This window comes from Heloderma suspectum, chromosome 1 (genome assembly GCF_057233095.1).
Source record: "Heloderma suspectum isolate Gila_16-S chromosome 1, 16-S_ref, whole genome shotgun sequence".
Taxonomy (NCBI): domain Eukaryota; kingdom Metazoa; phylum Chordata; class Lepidosauria; order Squamata; family Helodermatidae; genus Heloderma; species Heloderma suspectum.
Genome location: NC_139458.1, coordinates 10,346,891 through 10,366,625, shown reverse-complemented (window position 1 = coordinate 10,366,625; position 19,735 = coordinate 10,346,891).

The window sequence follows — 19,735 nt, the reverse complement described above, 5'->3', positions numbered from 1 at the left end:
ATATGCAAAACACTCTTGGGATACTGGCCTAAATACACAGTTGCCCTAGTCCAAAGAAATCCATCTGAAAGCAACTCCATGGTGGGTGCAAAACATTGCAGCCACGATCCAAATCTGTGCAGGCCTCTGTGTGCTCACATGAGAACCGCCTTGCCGACGTGACCCCACTTCCCACTGCTAAGGTTCATGCGTCAGCCCTTGCATGCTTTCCCCTCCAAGTGGATTGGAGCTGCTGGATTGGGAAACTTGTCTGAACTGGCCTACAAATGAAAAGAAACAAAGATTTATCCGTTCCTTGAGAGCAGCTTAAAAAAAAAATTATGCTCAAATAGTGTTGATATTTTAATGCTTTTGCAAGTCATACTTCCATGGAGATCTTCGCTCCTCTGGTTTGAACTTTGCCTCCCCCCCCACTTTTTTCTTTTGAAAGGAACACTCCTCAATCCCCCTAAAATTGGCTCTGTCACGATTTCGTTTTGCTAATACCCCCTGAAACTGCTAACACTCCTTCCTGAAATACTTTCCTGGTAGATGTATGTCAAAAAGGAGGTGGTGGGGGGGAAATAAAGGCTACTGTCAAATTGATTATGTGAGAGCTCATTAGAGAAAGTAACAAGAGGCAAAATCTGCATATGCATTGCAGAATTGTGTCTGATCTTGGCTAAGTCGTGAAAAGACAAAACTAGTCGAAACCTTCCAAGTTGTTCAAGGAAGCCGGGAAGAGGAGGGCAGGAACACCGGCCTCCCTCCAAGAAATGTTCAGCGGACTGTCACCCCTTATAAATACGCTTCAGGACGACCGTTGCTACTGCCACTTCAGTGAAGTACCTGTCAGTATTTCAATGATAAATCTTGTATTTCAGGGGTTGCAGCTCCAGCTAAATAAAACAAAAAATCATTATGTGCCAGTCCTTGACACACAAGACCATCGATTCAGTCGGTGAGTGATTTGAGAAGGAACAAAAAAGTTGCAGCTAATTGCCATGTCCTTATAAATTCAAAAAACCAGAGTTTAAAGAATACCACTCTTTAATAATATTAATATTAACATTAATATTACTTTTACTAATAATAATGTCAGACTTAAAAACCACAGCTGGATCACCAAATTTCCATTAATAATTTATCGTAAGAGCAACAGTGTGAGACAGAAGATTACAGGCCTTAAACCATTTCCCAAGAAACACATATTATGCATGCCCAAATAATGGTATTCTCTTTCATTCATACACACACACACACACACACACACACATGCTTTGCCGAATCCTGCCCCCTATTTTCGGAAACTTTTTCTCTCCCTGCGAAAGTGGCATTGTTTCTCTGCCTCTTTCACAGGGAGGGGGAGAATTTCAGAGAGTTTTTTCCTTGGGGAGGGGGAGCGGGTTTCCACATACTTTTTTATGTGTAGGCAATTCTTGAGGGGTCTTCTTTCTATTTTTTATTTTTTTTAAAACAGCCCCTGCACTTGCAGGGGCCCAGGACTCTTCTCTAGCCAGGAGTTCTTCCTGAATGCCTATTGGAGAGGGAGAGGTCACATGGTCTCCTGGGAGTTCAGAAAGAACTGCCGGGCTGGAGGAGAGTGCTGGGCTCCTGCAAGTGCAGGGGGTATTATTTAAAAAAAAATAAAAAATAGAAAGAAGACCCCTCAAGAATTGCCTACACATAAAAAAGTATGTGGAAACTGTGTCCCTCTCCTCAAGGGGAAAATTCTCCAAAATTTTTACCTCTCCTAGCCTCTTTCGCCAGAGTCTTTATCCCTCCACAAGAAATGCCAAAAACCGAAGAATCAAAATTTTCAGCACAACTAATATATATCACAAGTAGGGATGTTGGAGAAATCTACGATGGATTCAAATGAATTCAGAGTTCTACGAATCCAACCTGTAGATTCCACAGCAGACCAGTTTTTTTGAGTCACACAGACATTTTTCTGAGTCACATGGTCATTTTTAACTTTTGAGTGGGATTTGCACAAATGTGCAGTTGTGCTAATGCGCATTAACACAAGTGGAACAGAATTCTTGTACATCCCTAAAAATAATCCGATTCCATCAATGAGCGGACAGCAGATCAAAAGATACTGGACAATCTCCAAAACACAGACAGAACAGATTTGACAAAATCCGTACCTCCCTAAACACAAGTAATATTTTCTAGGAGGACAGGACAGAGTATGCCCCAGGGGTGAATGGAACAGAAAAAGGACCACAGCACTTAGGTGCTGCAATTTTTAGTCCACATTTCCAGGGATTATTGTTATTATTTATTACATTTCTGTACCACCCCATAGCCAAAGCTCTCTGGGTATTTTACAGAAGTTAAAACATTAAAATACAATATACAAAGTTTAAAAGCCATTTGCATAAAAGCACACAGACAATATGCACAAACAACATATAACTAAAAACAACTCTGAACAGTCAGTCATGACTAAAGACACATCCAGGACCAATTACAACTCATCATATAATTTCTGAGAAAAGAGATAGGTCTTAACCTGGCGATGAAAAGATAACAATGTTGGCGCCAGGCAGACGTCACTGGGGAGCTCATTCCACAGATGGGGGCCACCACTGAGAAGGCCCTCTCTCTCATTGCTGCCTTCTGAGCTTTCCTCAGAGGAAGCACCCAGAGGAGGACCTTAGATGCTGTATGCAGAGTATGGGAACATTCATTTTGGGAGAGGTGAGCCATCAGGTCTTGTGGTCCCAAGATGTTTAGGGCTTTATGAGTAAAAACCAGCACCTTGAATTGAGCTCAGAAGCATATACATAGCCAGTGCAAGTGGGCTGGTGTCTGTCTTATGTGCGAACTTTCTAGTCCCAATTCTCAATCTGGCTGCTGCATTTTGCATGAGCTGCAACTTCTGAACCGTCTTCAAAGGCAGCCCCATGTAGAACGCATTCCCATTATCGAACTTGCACTCTAATTTGCATTCCCATAATCTAACTTGGAGGTTACCAGAGCACAGACAACTGAAGCCAGGTTATCCCTGTCCAGACAGGGGCGTAGCTGGGCCACCAACCACAGTTGGTAGAAGGCACTCCATGCCACTGAGGCCAGCTGAGCCTCAAGTGACAACGACCTAAATTGAAATAATCTGTTTCTTCTATTCAACTCCAGACTTGACAGTAGATCGGCTGCCCAAAGCAGGCAATAACCCAGTTGCCTCTCTTAGTAACAAATTGTGCAAACTGAGTGTTGCATAAGTAGAGGGAATGACTGTATTTTAAGTGTATTTTAATGCAAGTCATGATCTGTTTTAATGTTTTAAATTTTCTTGCAGTATCTGCTTAGAGATACTTTAAAATATGGACAGTGGTATATAAATCTATTAAATAAATAAATATTTGCATGGGTTTTGTTTAGTTTTTTTGGCATAAAGTTGACACAATAAAAGAAAAAAAACACCCAAAGCTGAAGCTGAAGCACATAAGGATGTCAGAGAATTCCACCATGGATTCCAGTGATTCTAAAGAATCCGCCCCCCCGGAATCTGTGGCAGAATGGCCTCCCACCCCCTGCCACCCCGCGGAATCCCCCCAGGACGGAACTTACCTGGGGTGGATGCGGCGGTGGCTCCGGCGGTGGTTGCTCCAGCTGGTCTCCTGGCCAGCCGCGGCCAGGCTGCTGCGGCCACCATTTGCGTTCTTGCAGCCGTGAAAGGCTACATAAGTATTTGCGTAACCTATCACGGCTAACGCAGGGAGCCATTTGCATCCCTGCGGAGGCCATGATATGCTACGTAAGTATTTACGTAGCCTATCACAGCAATAGGAAGGAACGCAAATGGTGGCTGCTGTAGCCGCCGCCATTTGCGTTCCTTCCTATTGCCGTGATAGGCTACGTATATATTTACGTAGCCTATCACGGCAAAGGACAGGGGTACAAATGGCATAGCGGCCACCATTTGCGTCCATGTCTTTTGCTGTGATAGGCTACGTAAATATATACGTAGCCTATCACGGCAATAGGAAGGAACGCAAATGGCAGCCGCCGTAGCCGCTGCCATTTGCGTCCGTGTCTTTTGCTGTGATAGGCTACATAAATATATACGCAGCCTATCACAGCTAAAGACATGGACGCAAATGGTGGCGGCTATGGCAGCCGCTATTTGCGTCCCTGTGCAGCCCAGCAGACAGATGTCCAGCTGCGGGCAGCCCCGGCTGGCAGCTCTGCAGAGTCGCCGCGGAGCGGAGCCGGCTGGGGAGGATTCCAGGGGGAGGGACGGAGTGCCTCCCCCCCACCGCGGATTGCCCGGTGCGGAGCCAGGTAAGAGTTTTGTACATCCCTAGAAGCACACACCTCTAAAACAGACCATCCAGTCCATTTAAAAGCCAAAAAAGAAAAAGAAAGGCAGGTCGCTGCCCCTCAAAATTGCCACTTAGGGCCGATCTACATCGCGCCTGCCATCGCAATGAATTCAGTGTCCCGTCGGGTTAAACACTCTAGTATTAAAACATGATTATTCACACTCACCCATTTTCCCCGTTGCAGTGCTTCATCGAATGCTCGGTTCACACTCGAGTGCTGTGCTGTTTTCCTGCTGTTTTCCTGCGCGCGCTTGTCTGATCTCGGATGCTAAGCGGGGTCGGCCCCAGTCAATAGTTGGATGGGCAACTGCCTGGGTATCAGGCTTCCTGCACTGAGCAGGGGGATGTTCTATCCCTTCAAATGAGACTAAGTTTTACCCCCTCCTATCCGCCGCTCCGGATGTGTTTTTTTAAAATTAAGGCGTTATCCTCACAGAATTGGGGCTTCTCCGCGATGTTTTTTTTTCTAATTCAGGCATGGCCTTCTCATTTGGTCTCCCTCTCCCTCTGCCTCCCCCCTCCCTCTCCCTGTGCCCCCCCGCGCTCTCGTCCTCCCTCCCTCCCTCCCTCTCTCTCTCCCTCTCTCTCTCCCTCTCTCACACACCCTCATCTCTCTTTTTCTTTCCCCCTCCCCCAGAGCCTTTGTTTTTAACAATGGCTACTTTCCCTGGTGATGGGCAACCAGGCTATTTGGAGGGCACCAGATTGGGAAAGGCAGTTATATTAATGCTCTACTTTTCAACCAAGATGGGTTCTCAAAAGGGCTTACAATAAAAATCCATGCAGAGCAGAGGTACAATATCTTAGGGTTATGTGGTGGTCCTGCTACCGGCTCCAGGCAGTTGATAACACTGTCCAGGTTCTTGGCTCCTCCCTCCAGAGCGAAGGGGCAGAAAGAACTGCCAGTGGGCTCATGGCAGGCAGGCCTAATGGTAAAGATGGCACCCCTCCTATTGGCGGCCACCCTGGCATTGAATGAAGGCACATACAGCCCTTCCTATAAGCAACCGCCAAACTTCAGGTCCTTGCAAAGCATGTTTGTCTCTCCACTCTTCGAATCATAGACTCATAGAATAGTAGGGTTGGAAGGGGCCTACAAGGCCATCGAGTCCAACCCCCTGCTCAGTGCAGGAATCCAAGTCAGAGCATCCCTGACAGGTGGCTGTCCAGCCTCGTCTTGAATGCCTCCAGGGTGGGAGAGCCCACCACCTCCCTAGGTAGTGGGAGCTCTTGCTCAGCTCCTATTGACATCACAGGTTTATACAAGGAAGAGCCTCTTGCTGTCCAAGTGGTAGGCCCAGAATGATATGATAGCTGTGAGTGTAATCCACAAAAGGCCAACATTTCGCCAGTAAGGCTAAAACATCGAGGAATGACACCTCCGATGTCAGCACAGCTGGGCTTGTGGCAGGCTTAACACATACAAAAATGAAATTATGAATATGTAAACTTGACATTTATTGCAAATTTAAATAGAAATGCCTCCAGAACCAGATACGAGGCCGGTGGCATCCTTGCCTGCCTCGGAATTAAAAGAATGGAACACCAAAAAGAGATGCATTGTCAGGGGCATTCTCTGGAAGTGTGGACGTTATTGTATTGCGGCAAAACTGTTTTTCCCACAGTGTAGGAGGGGGCTTTTGTTGGGCATTTTTCCCCCAAGTAAGCTTAAAGTCATAATATTATATATTTTGGCAGATTGTAGTAATCACATATTTAAGACTTAAATCCTTAGCATTTTTCCTCTCCTTAAATGTTCTTAAACAACCGCCCTAGGAATTCTCTCTTCAGGCTCCCATCAGAACCCAAATAGAAGGTGGGACAGGTTTGGTTGCGTTCCAACACTTTAAAAAAATATAATGATATTTATTAAAGTGATTCTGAAAGGGAAATGTTGAACTGAATGTGCATTGGTGTTCCATTGAGATATAAAACAACCTCCTCCCAAAATGGGCTGGAACTGCTTAATTAACACGAAGGAGAGGGGGGAAAAGAGGCACACCATTAATCAGAAAGGATATTATTGTGCGACACGGATATAAATTCTAGATTTGGTTTAGAAAGGGTTGAGGAAAATATGTAATAATATACAGAGACAAACACACACACACACCCCATTCGCGCGCACACACAAATGATTGGCGAAACCTGGTAATAGTGCTCCATGGTGAAGAAATAAGTATGCGTCGGAAGAAAAGCACAGCAAGGGACATAATGTTAGTCAAATACTCTTTAGTGCAACCCAGGCTGGGGAAAATGCTCTTTTGCGTTTGGTCGGCATCGGCACGGTTGCTTTCGAGCTGCAAGCAATTGAGACACAACTGCCCCCTTTTAAACTAATTCCTTATGCGGGAAAGAGGAGTCTCCCTCATTAATATGCTGGAATAGTCAAATAAGAGATTAATAGCAAAGTCACCTGCTAAAGCACCAAGGAACCTGTTGATTATGAATAAGTCTTCAAAAATAAGACACTAGTCTGGAGCAAAATCGCGACCAAAGGCAACAAGTGTTCCTGTAATTTATTCCTGCTTTATACGCAGGCATAAAAGCTCCTTTTATGAACGTGTTTGCAGGCCCCGCTGTGAACCATAGGTGTGTGCTTTGCCACTGATTTATTAATTTTAGTTTCAATCAAAGTGTGTCACCTGCAGACACAAAAATGTAGACTTCGCTTCAGCATATACAGCAAAGGGGGAAAGAGAGAAAGGAATTAATTCGAAAATAATAATAATATTAATCCGTCAGCATTCTTTTTTTAAAAAAAAAATATAATATTAATACTAATAATACTTAAACATTCAATGAGTTGGCTCTCTAGCAGAGATGCCAAAATAATTCTCAGAAACATAACCCAGTGTGGGGGGGGGGGCAGGGGGGAGGAAGAAATACCCTCAAAATTAAATTAGACATTTTTGTCATACTTTGAAAGTCCCGAGGAAATAAAGCTAAGAGGGGGACCGCCCCTGAAACAGTCGCTCCCTGTCATCAGCGAGAGTACGCATTCTCCCACAATGAAATGTGTGAACAACGGGTCCCCCTAGCCAAATGTGCAAAAAATTCTCAATTAGTTGTCTTTATTTGGTGAACACTATGGGGTACTCAACTTCTCTATAGAATTATGGCAGGGAAGCCAAGCTCTTCACTAGCTTATTAGCATTCTCACAGGGTTGGAGTACAGCTGATAGCAGACTGTTGCCTCCGAAAGCTGTTGGTGGGACCCTTGCCCTCAAATCTGCTTTGTGTTCCCCACCCCCATCCCAACCAGCAGGAAGTACTGCCCTATGTTCAAAGCATTCTGGGATACCTTCATTCCATTCACAGTTTGCAGAACTGACAGGCTCCCTTTCCTCTTTGTTTACTCTTTGATGTACAACAGCCCAAATCACGGCTGTTGTACATCACGCGAGAAAAGAGGAAGCAATGCCAACAGAGAGTTCCGATGTATTTCTTTGTTGAACCTTTAGAAGGTGTCCCCTCACATCTTCCAAACACATGTTTCGTGGATGAAGGTGCTGGTCTACTGGCCTTCCGGTTGTAGTGTTGTCTGCTCCAGCTCGTGGTACCCCTTAGATAGGGAGTCTTTCGCAGCCCAGCTCCTGGAATCCTTTTGGCTGGGGACCATGGAGAATGAATCTAGGGCCTTCTGCGTTCAAAGTATGTACAGATGCTCTGATGACGTTTTCCCCAGCCCAGGGCCCTCCAAATGTCTTGGACTATGGCATTTCTGCCCACTGGCCATGAGGGCTGGGGCTGACGGGAATTGAAGTCCAAAACACCTTGGGGGCACCAGTTTGGGGAAGGCTGCTCTATTGGTTCCTGGTTACCATAAGAACATAAGAAGAGCCCTGCTGGATCAGACCAAGGGTGCATCTAGTCCAGCATTCTGTTTACACAGTGGCCAACCAGCTGTCGACCAGGAACCCACAAGCAGGACATGAGTACAACAGCACCTTCCCACCCATGTTCCCCAGCAACTGGTGTACATAGGCTCACTGCCTCTGGTACTAGAGGTAGCATATAGCCCTCAAGCCTAGTAGCCATTGATAGGCTTCTCCAGGAATTTGTCTAATCCCCTTTTAAAGCCATGTAAGTTGGCGGCCATCATGACATCTTGTGGTAGCGAATTCCATAGTTTAACTATGTGCTGTGTGAAGAAGTCCTTCCTTTTATCTGTCCTGACTCTCCCACCAGTTACCCATTTTCTGTTTCTTCTCCCTGAATCACCATTCCTATTTTTGTCACTGTCTCTGCCTTTGGGGAGGCCTTGTTAAAATCTTTTTAGCTTGAGTTGTTAGATTGGTTCAGGGTTCGAGCTCCCGCTCTACAAACTCTAGAAATTAAGTCCCTGATGGTGGTGGTGGTGGTGGTGGTGGGTCAGATGCATCTCGTCTCTTAATGGGCATGAAGGAACACACTGCCATGTAATTAGGGATGTTGAAAGATTTTGTTCAGTCTGCATTTTTAAGCGAAGCGACTTGATTTGCACTTTCCCTGATGTACACATTTTTGTACACAATCTTGCAGCCAAGAGCTGCACTGCAAAATTCAGATAAATGCACAGTGCAAAGGATCTCTGTGTTCTGATCCATCTATCGGTCCAGGAAGTGCAAAGCTGGTTGACTCATTTACAAATGTGGACCGAACAGAATCCTACCTCATCCCTACTTGAAATGTGCCCACCCTATGCATGTGATCTGTCTGTGGGCTTGAGACACCTCCGGCTGTTCCAGCTGAAATAGGCCCATAGGATCTCCTTAACATCAAAGAAGCATATTGGGAAGACAGCTGAATGGAAACAGGTCCTGGTCCAAACTGGAACCTTAATTTATACTAAAACTGGGTTTTTGAGGCCACTCTCTCCCTTCCTCACACACATATACACACCAGCACATGCACATGCACACACACGCACACGCACACACCTTTGCAGCAAGAGTTCAGAATGTCTTTTCCAAGGAAGAGGGTATTTGCTGCTGTAGGGAAAACTCTAGCATTGACTAAATTAACAGGTTGTCTTATCAACTACTATAAGCCTTGAAGTCTAATTAATTTAGTCCTGATCAATACCCTTGAATGAGGCATTGATTTCTGGAGGTTTAATGTCTCCGCACTCCTTCCTCTCAAGGAAGTGGAATAGAATTACATTCTCTCTGCATTGCCCTTATGTTTTTTCTAAAGCAGGCTAACATGGTGTTTTATGCCACATCTTTCAATACGCTCATCATACTTGAGGGGAAATAGGCATATGGAGCAGACAAGTCATTTCAGGTTTGTAGTGAATTATCGTTAAAAAGGAGGTTTTTTCCTGCATCATGGCACAAAACTTTGGCATCCACCAATTTGGGTGTGTGGAAATTCATTCTCCTCCTCCTCCTCCTCCTTCATGCCATCAATGGAGCAGCTAGAGGGCTGGATCTCAGGGCCAAAATCTAGCACCCCACCCACATAGCCCAGGGGCCCGCCCAATGACCATCCAGAGAGTGGCAAGTGATGAGGACAGTGGCAAACGGGTCCCAGGTCAGCTCCTGGACTGGCATGGGCACAGAAGGAAAGCTTCCCATCACTTTGTCTCCTGCTACAGCCACCAGCACCCCCGTTTTGGACTATTCTCCGCTCTCCCAGCACCCCTTCTTGCATTGTTCAGGAGGCCTCCAACCCTGTGGAGAGGTTTTTTTCAGGGGTGCCCATGGACAAAGTGGGGAGAGGAGGTCAGGATACTTTCTTTTTGTTAATGTCCATAACTTAATGCCTCTAAGGAATCAAACCAACATTCCTAACTCTATCTTCACTTTTATTGTTTGTCTTGTTTCTTTGCTGTTTTGTGATTTTTATCTTTTTTTGTAAAATTAAGCTGCCTTGAGTGCCATATTTCTTGGTAGAAATAAATAAGTAAAGAAATTGCCTTATATTGCGAGCTGCCCTGGAAATATTTATATTGAAGGGTGGAATATGAACTTTTCGAATCAATAATTTATTGAAGCAGTAAAAGGAGTAATAGTGGTAATTCCTTCTACCTGGTCATTTTTCATCCATTTTTGCCACATGCAAGGAGGGATGGACAAATCTGCCAATTTCGGTTCCTCTCGATTTCTCATTTTCCCAGTCTTTAGTTCCATTCATCCCATTTCCACATCAATTTGAGATTTAAAAAAACAACATTTGCACAAAAATCCACACACATTTTTGTGCACATTTCTTCTAATGCACACGTTTTGTGCACAGTTCTGCCTAATATATGCATTTCTGCAAGCAATTTTGCCTCACAGAATGCATTTTAAACGTTATTTTCATGAGCATGTGCATTTTTGCGTGCACTTTCTCCTAATATATACTTTCTTGAACAGTTTTTTTTTAAAAAAAAATCCTAGAACTCCATTGCACAATTCAGAGGAGGATCCCTGAATTTCGGTTTGTGCGTAGTTTCAGAAGGGTGAAATTAAGTAAATTCACATTAAAATGCAAAATGAACAAATTTCTCCCCCACCCCTAATGGGCGAATTAAGTACAACATGGCAAACAGATGACACAAGCTCTGGGAGTGGATTAGCGGCACACAATTTCAACTGTAGGATGAGCTCCATGTTCTGTGGAGCAGCGGCATGCTTTGAGACCTGGAACTCTCACATGTTGTGAATATCAGAGCGATCGCTACTGAATCGAGAAGACAGCTGTCAAAGTGTCCCGGAGCAAAACGACGGCTCTCCCATCAGTGGTTATGTGTATATCTACACATATCACTTTGAGTGCAGTACCTTGGGCCCAAAGAAACCTGGAACTGCTGTTTCATGAGTGTGCTGAGGATGCTGTGTTGGAAATCTGCAGGGACATCGGTATCCGCCTTATATTGAGCCAAACTATTGAACCATCTAGGTCACTACCATATACACTCACTGGCAGCATCTCTCCAGGTGTTCAGGCAGGAGTCTCTTCTATCTGGATGGACTTGCTGGGGATCAAACCTGGGACGTTAGTGGGAGAGCAGATGCTTTGCATGTAGAAGGTCCCAGGTTCAATCCCCGGCAGCATCTCCAGGTAGGGCTTGAGAAACTCCTGCCTGAAGCCATGGAGAACCGCTGCCAGTCAACAATACCGGGCTAGATGGACCAATGGCCTGGCTCGGCCTAAGGCAGCTTCCTCTGTTCCTCTGACCTCTTGCACACAATGCGTGTGTTCTACAACTGAGCTCCAGTTTCTCCCTTAAGCTACAGCCCAAGGCCTCCCCTCACAGGACTATGCTTTCCAGGGGCTATAGAACCCTAGAATCATAGAAGAGTAGGGTTGGAAGGGGCCTACCATACCATCTAGTCCAACCCCCTGCTCAAGGCAGGAATCTAGACTGGTGGGGACGAGGGAGACGGCCTTCTCTGTGGTGGCCCCCACTCTGTGGAACTCCCTCCCTAGGGAACTCCGCCATGCCCCCTCTTTAATGAGCTTCTACCGCACATTAAAAACATGGTTGTTCAGGAAGGCATTTGGGGGGGGGGGTTAGGGTATTTTTAGAAAAATGTTTTTACTGTGGAATTTTATTGTTTTAAACTGTTTTATTATATATTATGTACATCGCCTAGAGTGGTTGGGTGAACCAGCAAGATGGGCGATTAATAAATTTAATAAATAAATAAATAAATCCAGGTCAGATAGGATACAGCTGATCTCTCTCTGTGCCTGAGACAGGGAAGTCCACCCTCACAAGCCTGGCCGCTGCAGGCATGGAGACCTCCGCCACCCTTGCTGCTCCAGTGCTGTCGCTCTCCGATGGCAGCCATGGAAAAAAGAAGGCATTCTGGGATAGGGTAGACTGGGGTCTGGCAGATCCACCAGAACCAAAGCCCCCCTGTTCTCCTGGAGCCGGCAGGCTTGCTTTCCCCCCATTGTGACCAAGGGAGGGGAAATCTGAAAGAGAAACCGCCAAAACACAAAAACAAAAATGGGAAAACACCCCCACCCACCCCCGTGCTGAGCCTGGCAGGGCCTTGGATCCCGTGCCCATAGACTCGTCTTGGAAATGAGTGTAAACCTGCTAGCAGGCTTGTCCAATCAAGGAGAAAGAAGAATCCTGGGATCTAGGTCAACCTAGTGGGATATGAAGAGATCAGGGCTAGGCAACATGGTGCCCCTGGGCACCGGGGCGCCCCTGGGCACCGGGGCGCCCCTGGACACCGGGGCGCCCCTGGACATCTTCCTTGGCACCCACCAAGGTGCCCTGCCCCTCCCACTTTTCTCCAATTAACGTATTTTCTTATATGCAGCTGCGATCGCTGTGGAATGGGTGTCTGTTAGTGCTGAAAATTATGGGTTCAAAGGAGGTATTTAGTGTGCTGAGGCTCAGACACCACTTTTGCCTTGTACTCAGTGTTTGGGCAGGCTACTTGTCCTTTGCCACACCTCCCATGGCAGCCATTTTGTGGTGGTGTCCATGACAGTTTCTCAAATTGCCAAATGTGCCCATGGCCCAAAAAGTTTGCCCACCCTGCCTTATACAAACTAGGCCAGCCTCCTCCAACCTGGTGCCCTCCAGATGTTTTTGGCTTCAACTCCCAACAACTCCAGCCAACATGGTCAATGGTCAGTAGGGATGTCAGACAATTCCACCACGGATCTCGGTGAGGCTGAATGCCAGTGCATTTGGCCCCCCAAGATCCGTGGCGGAATGAAGCCCCCCGCCCCCCCCCCATGAAAGGCGTGCGAAATGGAGCACTTACCTGCTGCCGTCTGTGCTGACTTGCGAATGGTGGCCGCGTTTGCGGCCGCCATTCACTTCCTCATTATAGCCGTGATAGGCTACATAAATAATTACGTAGCCTATCACGGCTAACGCAGGGACGCCATTTGCATCCCTGCGGAGGCCGTGATAGGCTACATAAGTATTTATGTAGCCTATCACAGCTTAACTAAGGGAATGCAAATGGCAGCGGCTACGGTGGCCGCCATTTGCCTTCCCTTTTTTTTGGCCGTTTTAGCCTACGTAAATATTTACGTAGGCTATTGCGGCAAAAAAAAGGGGGGGAACGCAAATGGCAGCCACCGTAACTGCCGCCATTTGCGTCCGCTGTTTGTTTGTTTTTCCGTGATAGGCTACATAAATATTTACATAGCCTATCATGGCAAAATACAGGGTCACAAATGGCAGCTACAGCAGCCGCCATTTGCGTCCCTGCAGGATGCCCAGCAGCCGGATGTCCGACTGCGGGTGGCCCCGGCTGGTGGCTCTGCAGAATCTCCGCAGAGCGGAGCCGGCCAGAGAGAATTTTGGGGGGAGGGACAGAGCGCCTCTCCCCCACCGCAAATGTCACCCTTCGAAAAGGTAAGTGACTTTCGTCCCTAATGGTCAGGAATTCTGGGAGTTGTAGTCCAAAACATCTAAAGGGCACTAGGTTGGGGAAGGCTGAACTATGCCATTGGTCCATCTCCAATGTACCAGGGAGAGAGCAAGAAAGAGAGAGGCAAATCTCTCCACATGTGTAGTCCAACACAACTGCAGGGTGCCGGGTTGGGGAAGGAGGCTCTGGTGTCTCAGAGGAGTGGTGCCTTCCAGCACTAAACTTGGGTTGTTTCCTTGGTTCTCTGAGATCCGGGCTGCTCCTTTACATTCCTTGATGCAGGAGGAGACAATGTCCTGCTCTTCTGCTCACCTGGTGTAAGGACAAGGATCCCAGATGTGTGTGACGCAGTAGGGTTGGGGCACAAAAAAATGGACTGGAGGAGAACAGATGGGAGAAGCTGGAGCTGTGACTGCTTCCTGTCCTGCTGCCTTGTGGAATTAAAAAGATGGCAGTGATGAAAGTGAGCAGGTGTGGTGGGTGGCTGCTTACGCATTGCCAAAAAAGAGGAATTGCGCCACCAAAAAGGAGGACCAAATTTGCATATGCAAATTTATATGTATAGATCCAAATTTACAAATAATAACCATAATTTAAATAGAAATGCAATACATCTCGCTATAGTCAAGACTGAAGACTGACCAGGTGACCTGCCCAGCCAGGTGCTAATTGTAGATGGGCAAATTCAAGGCCCCTGGGCTCTTCCTCCTTATGCAGTTCTTTGAGTTTAAGCCAGACTTGGCCTGGGCAGCCCATCAGATAGAGGCCACCTTCAAAGAGCTCTCCAAAATACAGGACGGTCCTCTGTACAGTAGGACACCTGGCCACCCTAAGGTATGGTCAAGCCTAGAATACCAGCATAAGATTTAGGGAAGGTAGGGGGCTATCATGGTCTAGGCCTATGCTGAAATCCCCCACCAATTTTGTGTTCCCTATCACAGGCCACAAAATTGGGGGAGGGGGTTATTTCAGGAAATTTTTATGGAGGAGTATGCCAGATTTTCAGAGAAGGAAACTCTCTGGAGCACCTCACAAGTCCAATTTGTTTGCATATAGCAATAGCTACCTTGAAGACTGAGGTATTGGAAGGAAAGTGGCATACACATTCAGCATACAATTCTACATTTCATGTTCAAATACTAGCCCAATCACCATAGCTGTTTGTTTGGTGGGGAAAGGAAAATGCAAAAATACAGCACATTGTGAAATCTCCCTTAAACATTAGCTCTGTTCACATGACCAAGTGTATTGAGTGCAAGAACTGGAGGGGGGGGAGAGAAAGTGGGATTGTGGCACTAGGCTCCCCACCCCTGAGCTACATATATTAATCAGCTATTCTGCAAAAGAAGCTCTATGCAAAAGAGCTGATGAACGCATGGAGGTTTGGAGTGGGGTCTGCCTTTGCAGCCCCTCTCCCCATTCCCTCCATGCATTCAGTATCCCTACTTGGCCATACGAATGAGGCTATAGAGACATTGGAATGAATGTTTGTGCATATATCCAAAACACCATTCTACGCTTTGAGTTTTGAAGCCCAGGTCAGGCTCTACAAGTATTTTCAAGGAGGCCAGGGAATATATAAAACACACTACTACAACCCAATCTCTCCCTGTAACATCTCCATGCATGGAAGTCCATGCATACACAAGGAAGACAACATACTGTGCTTGAGGTCTGAAAACTGGACGATCCTTCAACCTGATGGGATTATTTAGTAATGATGCCTCCTGTTAGAAAGGCAATTCGCAGACAAAAAACAAAAGGCAAAACAGAATGAGTGTTTACCAGTCTCACCTGCACACAGGCTATCTTCGAACAACAAAAGGAGACCACACCTTCATTTAGTGAAGAAAAGAAAACAGTTTTACTCACAAACATTCTTGCATATACAATGCAGGTACAGTGTAGAAATTCAAAAGAGTTTGTTCATTCCATTTTGTGTTCCATTACACTGGCAGGAGCAAGAGGGCAAACATGTGCTCTCGGCAATGGTGGAAGTTGGTGGGGGGGCAGCGGGAAGGAAGGGGATGTCAAGCTAGCTGACTTTGACTAGCTGTAGTCACAATTCCCATGAATTAAGTAACTGCAGCAGCACTGCCCCCTTCCAGTAACTTGGTTTCAAAATGCCCATCAGAACCCATTTTCAAAGGCAGGTTCAGATCTATTGCTTTTCAAATGGGGTGTGGCCAACGGCAGAGCGGTGTGGCTAAGTAGTCACAGTTCAACGAAGTGTGGGTCAACAGGATCAGTGCCAGTACTATCTGCAAGACATTTCCCACACACACACACTACCTATACACGGAGCTTCAGCCTTGGGGAGGGGCCATAGCTCAATGGTAGAGCAGATGCTTTGCATGCAGGAGGTTGCAGGTTATCCCCAGCATGCCCAGGTTGGGCTGGGAAAGCTGAAACCCTGGACAGGTTTCTACGCCAGTTCGCATAGAAACCGTGAGATAATGGTCTGACTTGACAGCACCCTATGCTGCAATGTGGCAACCTGAACAAAACATTGAAACTGTTACTGCGAAGATCCCCTGAGGTCAGGTGTTAAGCATGCAGTCTGATCACCCTTAAAAAAAATGTCCTTGTGGACAATGGGTTGAAAAGAACCGGGAAGAATCCTTACATGATCATGATCTTGACTACTTTTGCTGCAAATATGGGATAACCTTGGTGGAGTTGTGCCAACAACAAAGAGTGGTGGGAATTAGCACCCCCCCCCTTAAATACTTACAAATCAGCTTAAATTTCAGCCCTCTGTCCTAAAAGGGGCTAGTCAGACCTTGCAACCGTCGTACACCCGCCCCTTTTATTCCCAGTCACCCCCTGTCCAGCAGGCTGGCCTGCCAACGGTTTGATTCTTTTATTAAGGCTTTCTGCTCCGACAAAGCTGTACAAAATAGATCCTGCATCTCTCTCTTTCTCTCTCACACACATACACATAATTCCTTTCCAATCTAAATATAGAAGAGCTAAACTTTTTTTAAAAAAATTATTAAGCTTTACCAGATTTGGCTCTTTACATGTAAGGTTTTAAATTAAAAATAAAATAAAGACAGAAAGAATTTCTTGCTAAATTCCAGTCCTTAATCTCTCTTGGGGTGCAGCCAGGGGGGTGTGGGGGGAGGAGGAGAATGGACTGATGAAGAGGGGGGAGTTTGATGAGTTTCCATAGACTTTGACAAAAGATCTTTACCCGAGGATACATTGGACAAACTTCCCTAATATGTGTGCCCCACCCAATCACCCATTGCCCCCGCAGCCCCCCTCGCTTCTCCACTAAGGCCTGTGTAAATACCCTTGCATAATGTTACAGGCTATTGTGAGGGCAGCGCCAGCCAGTCGCCACTTAGATGTGGGTGTTTGTGTGTGTGGGTGCATGCGCTTTTTTTTTTTTTTAATTTCAAGACGTCACTTTAACAGAATGAAAAGATGTCTGGACTTAAGCTGTTTACCAACTGGGCCAAAGCTGCCGACTGGCAGAGCGGAAGAAAGAGCCAGGCGACGGCAGAAACACCCCGGCACAATGGTACACGGCCATTTTCAGTCCGGAATTATTAACCTAACCCTGAAACTCTTCTAATCCACCTCTTTTGAAGAACAAATGCCCTCTGCATAACGTGAATGAGGCAAAACTATTAAGGGGATGGTGGGTGTGAAATCTTCCACGGAGACTATTGAATGCAACCTAGGTTGGTAATCTTATTGTCTCTGCTGCCTGCTACCATTTTTTCAACCATGCCTATGCACAATTGTTTGTGGTTTCATTTTAATAAAAAAGTGTCCACTAAAGAAACACCATAAGAAAAACACCAGCAATGAGACCACACATTTTTATTTTCCTCTCAGACAACTCATAGCCATCTTCATACCTAAAATGTGATCATGCATCATGACACACAAGCATCGAAATGAAGGTATGTTTCCTTTTGTTTTATTTTTAAAGGGAAGAAAAAGCTTCTCTTCCTCGTGGCCATGGAGTGGAGTGGGGGAACTGTCACATTTCAAAATGTGGAAGATAAGGCAGTTACGTTCCTTCTTCATTCCAAACCAAACGAGACCTTTTGTCAAGGGTTAGCTTCATCGCTAACCAAGGCATGATCGATGCAAACCTGACATAGATCTTGGTTAGATAAAGCAGCAACAAGCTGGCTTTGCAAACAAATATGTAATGATAAACTAAACCAGAGATGGGCAATTGATGGGCCTGTGACCAGCCTTGGCTCCCAAAACACTTTTATCCGATTATATATTTTTTAATCAAGATGTGGTCAAACCTTCCACATGCAAGAGAGAGAGAGAGAAAGAAAAAACAAGACAGCATGTATTTATTTCATGGGAAGCTGTCAGTCTTCATATCATATGTGCATTCTGGAAGGGCAAAATACTTTTGCCAAGTTCTCGGGTGATGTTTGAAGAAGCACATTTACTTCCAAACCAATCCCCCACACCCCAAATGATGGCCTCAGAAGTGGTCTGAGCGCATGCATGGCAAACGTGTGCAACAGCAGCACTTACCACTAGAAAAAGGTGGCTTTAATATAAACCATCAGTAAGAGGGTCAGATTGTCCCTCAAACTAGCAACTGTAGAATAGAGTATCCCCTGAGAAGAGCAGTTGTACAGGGCTGTAATCAGAGTGTGGGTCATGTGGTCCTGGCTCCCCCTCCCCCTTGATTATTCCAGGCCCCCATTCCTGAATGGTAAGGTTTCATTAAAAAAAGCAAGCTAAGTCTCTAGTACCTTTGATTTATGGAGATATAAGAAAAAGCGAGTGTGGTGTAGTGGTGAGAGTGTTAGACTGGGACTCAGGAGACCCAGGCTGTAGTCCACACTTGGCCATGATGCTCACTGGCTGACTTTGGGCCAGTCACTAACTCTTGGCCTAGCCTACCTCACAGGGTTGTTGTCAGGATAAAATGGAGAGGAGAAGGATCATGTACACTGGCTTGGGCTCCTAAATAAAATAGATAAAAATAAATAATAATAACAAGTGTGTAGGTGGTATTTGGCCTGACTAAGAAGTAATGCAATGTAGGGCACAATCCTATGGCCACTAGTCCGCGGCTAGATGGCCATAGGATATGTGGGTTTCCGGGAACCGACCTAGGAGCCTGTGCTCCATGGTCAGTTCCCGGAGAACCGACCTTCCCCCAAGGCAGTGTGGAACAGCCTCGTGCTCTGCACTTGGAAGAGGAGCACGGGAGCAGCGAAAACGGGACGTTCCAGGGCAGGGAAGGAGGAAATTCCGGTATGACACATCCTATGTGTTGTCCGGCAGCCTCCTCCCCGCTCCGCCTTCCTGTGGCTACACAGCTGATATCGGCTGCCTAGCCGCAAATGCAGGGCAGGAGAAGCGCGGAGGGAACGATCCCCTCCATGTGTCTCCTGCCCTGCATTGGATAGGCGGTTGCCTCCGAGTTTGGAGGCGGCTGCCTATGCCCCTAGGATTGCACCCTAAATAATTTTGAGCATGTGAATCTATTTGTATTCCAGCACTGGCTCTTCTGCCATGATGCCCTGCCTCATTAGCCCATCACTGCCACCAGAAAAGTTCTGGCTACAGCCATGCAGAGATTGGCCAGCCCTGAACTAAATCAAGGGTTGGCCATACTGTAAATATAGAGTTACCAACTTTTTTCCTGCTAGGGCTCTTGTGCCTATAATAGTCACAAAAAGCAGAAGCTGAACACACTGGTTCCCAACCCACCCGCCCGCAGAGTTCATGGAGAAGCTTTGCAACAAAGGTTTCCCTCCATGCTATTTCTCTCAGCTGGGCAAGGGGGCGGGGACGATCCGCTGTTACATCAGAGATCTACAGATCTATCAATAATTGTGTGGTATAACCACCTTTGGAATATTGTGTTGGCTGAAAAACTAACTGAACAGATGAGGGCATAAAGACAACAAAAAGAATCGGACACCTTCCATACAATCTGGTATAAATTCATTGACTTTATTAATAAACAAAGTTCCCAGAGAAAACCACCAACACGTCATAGACAGATATGGAAAGATACATTTAGGTAATTACAACTGAATCTTAAACCCCTGAAGAACTTCTGTGGATAAATATAAGGTTATTAATACATTGAAACTC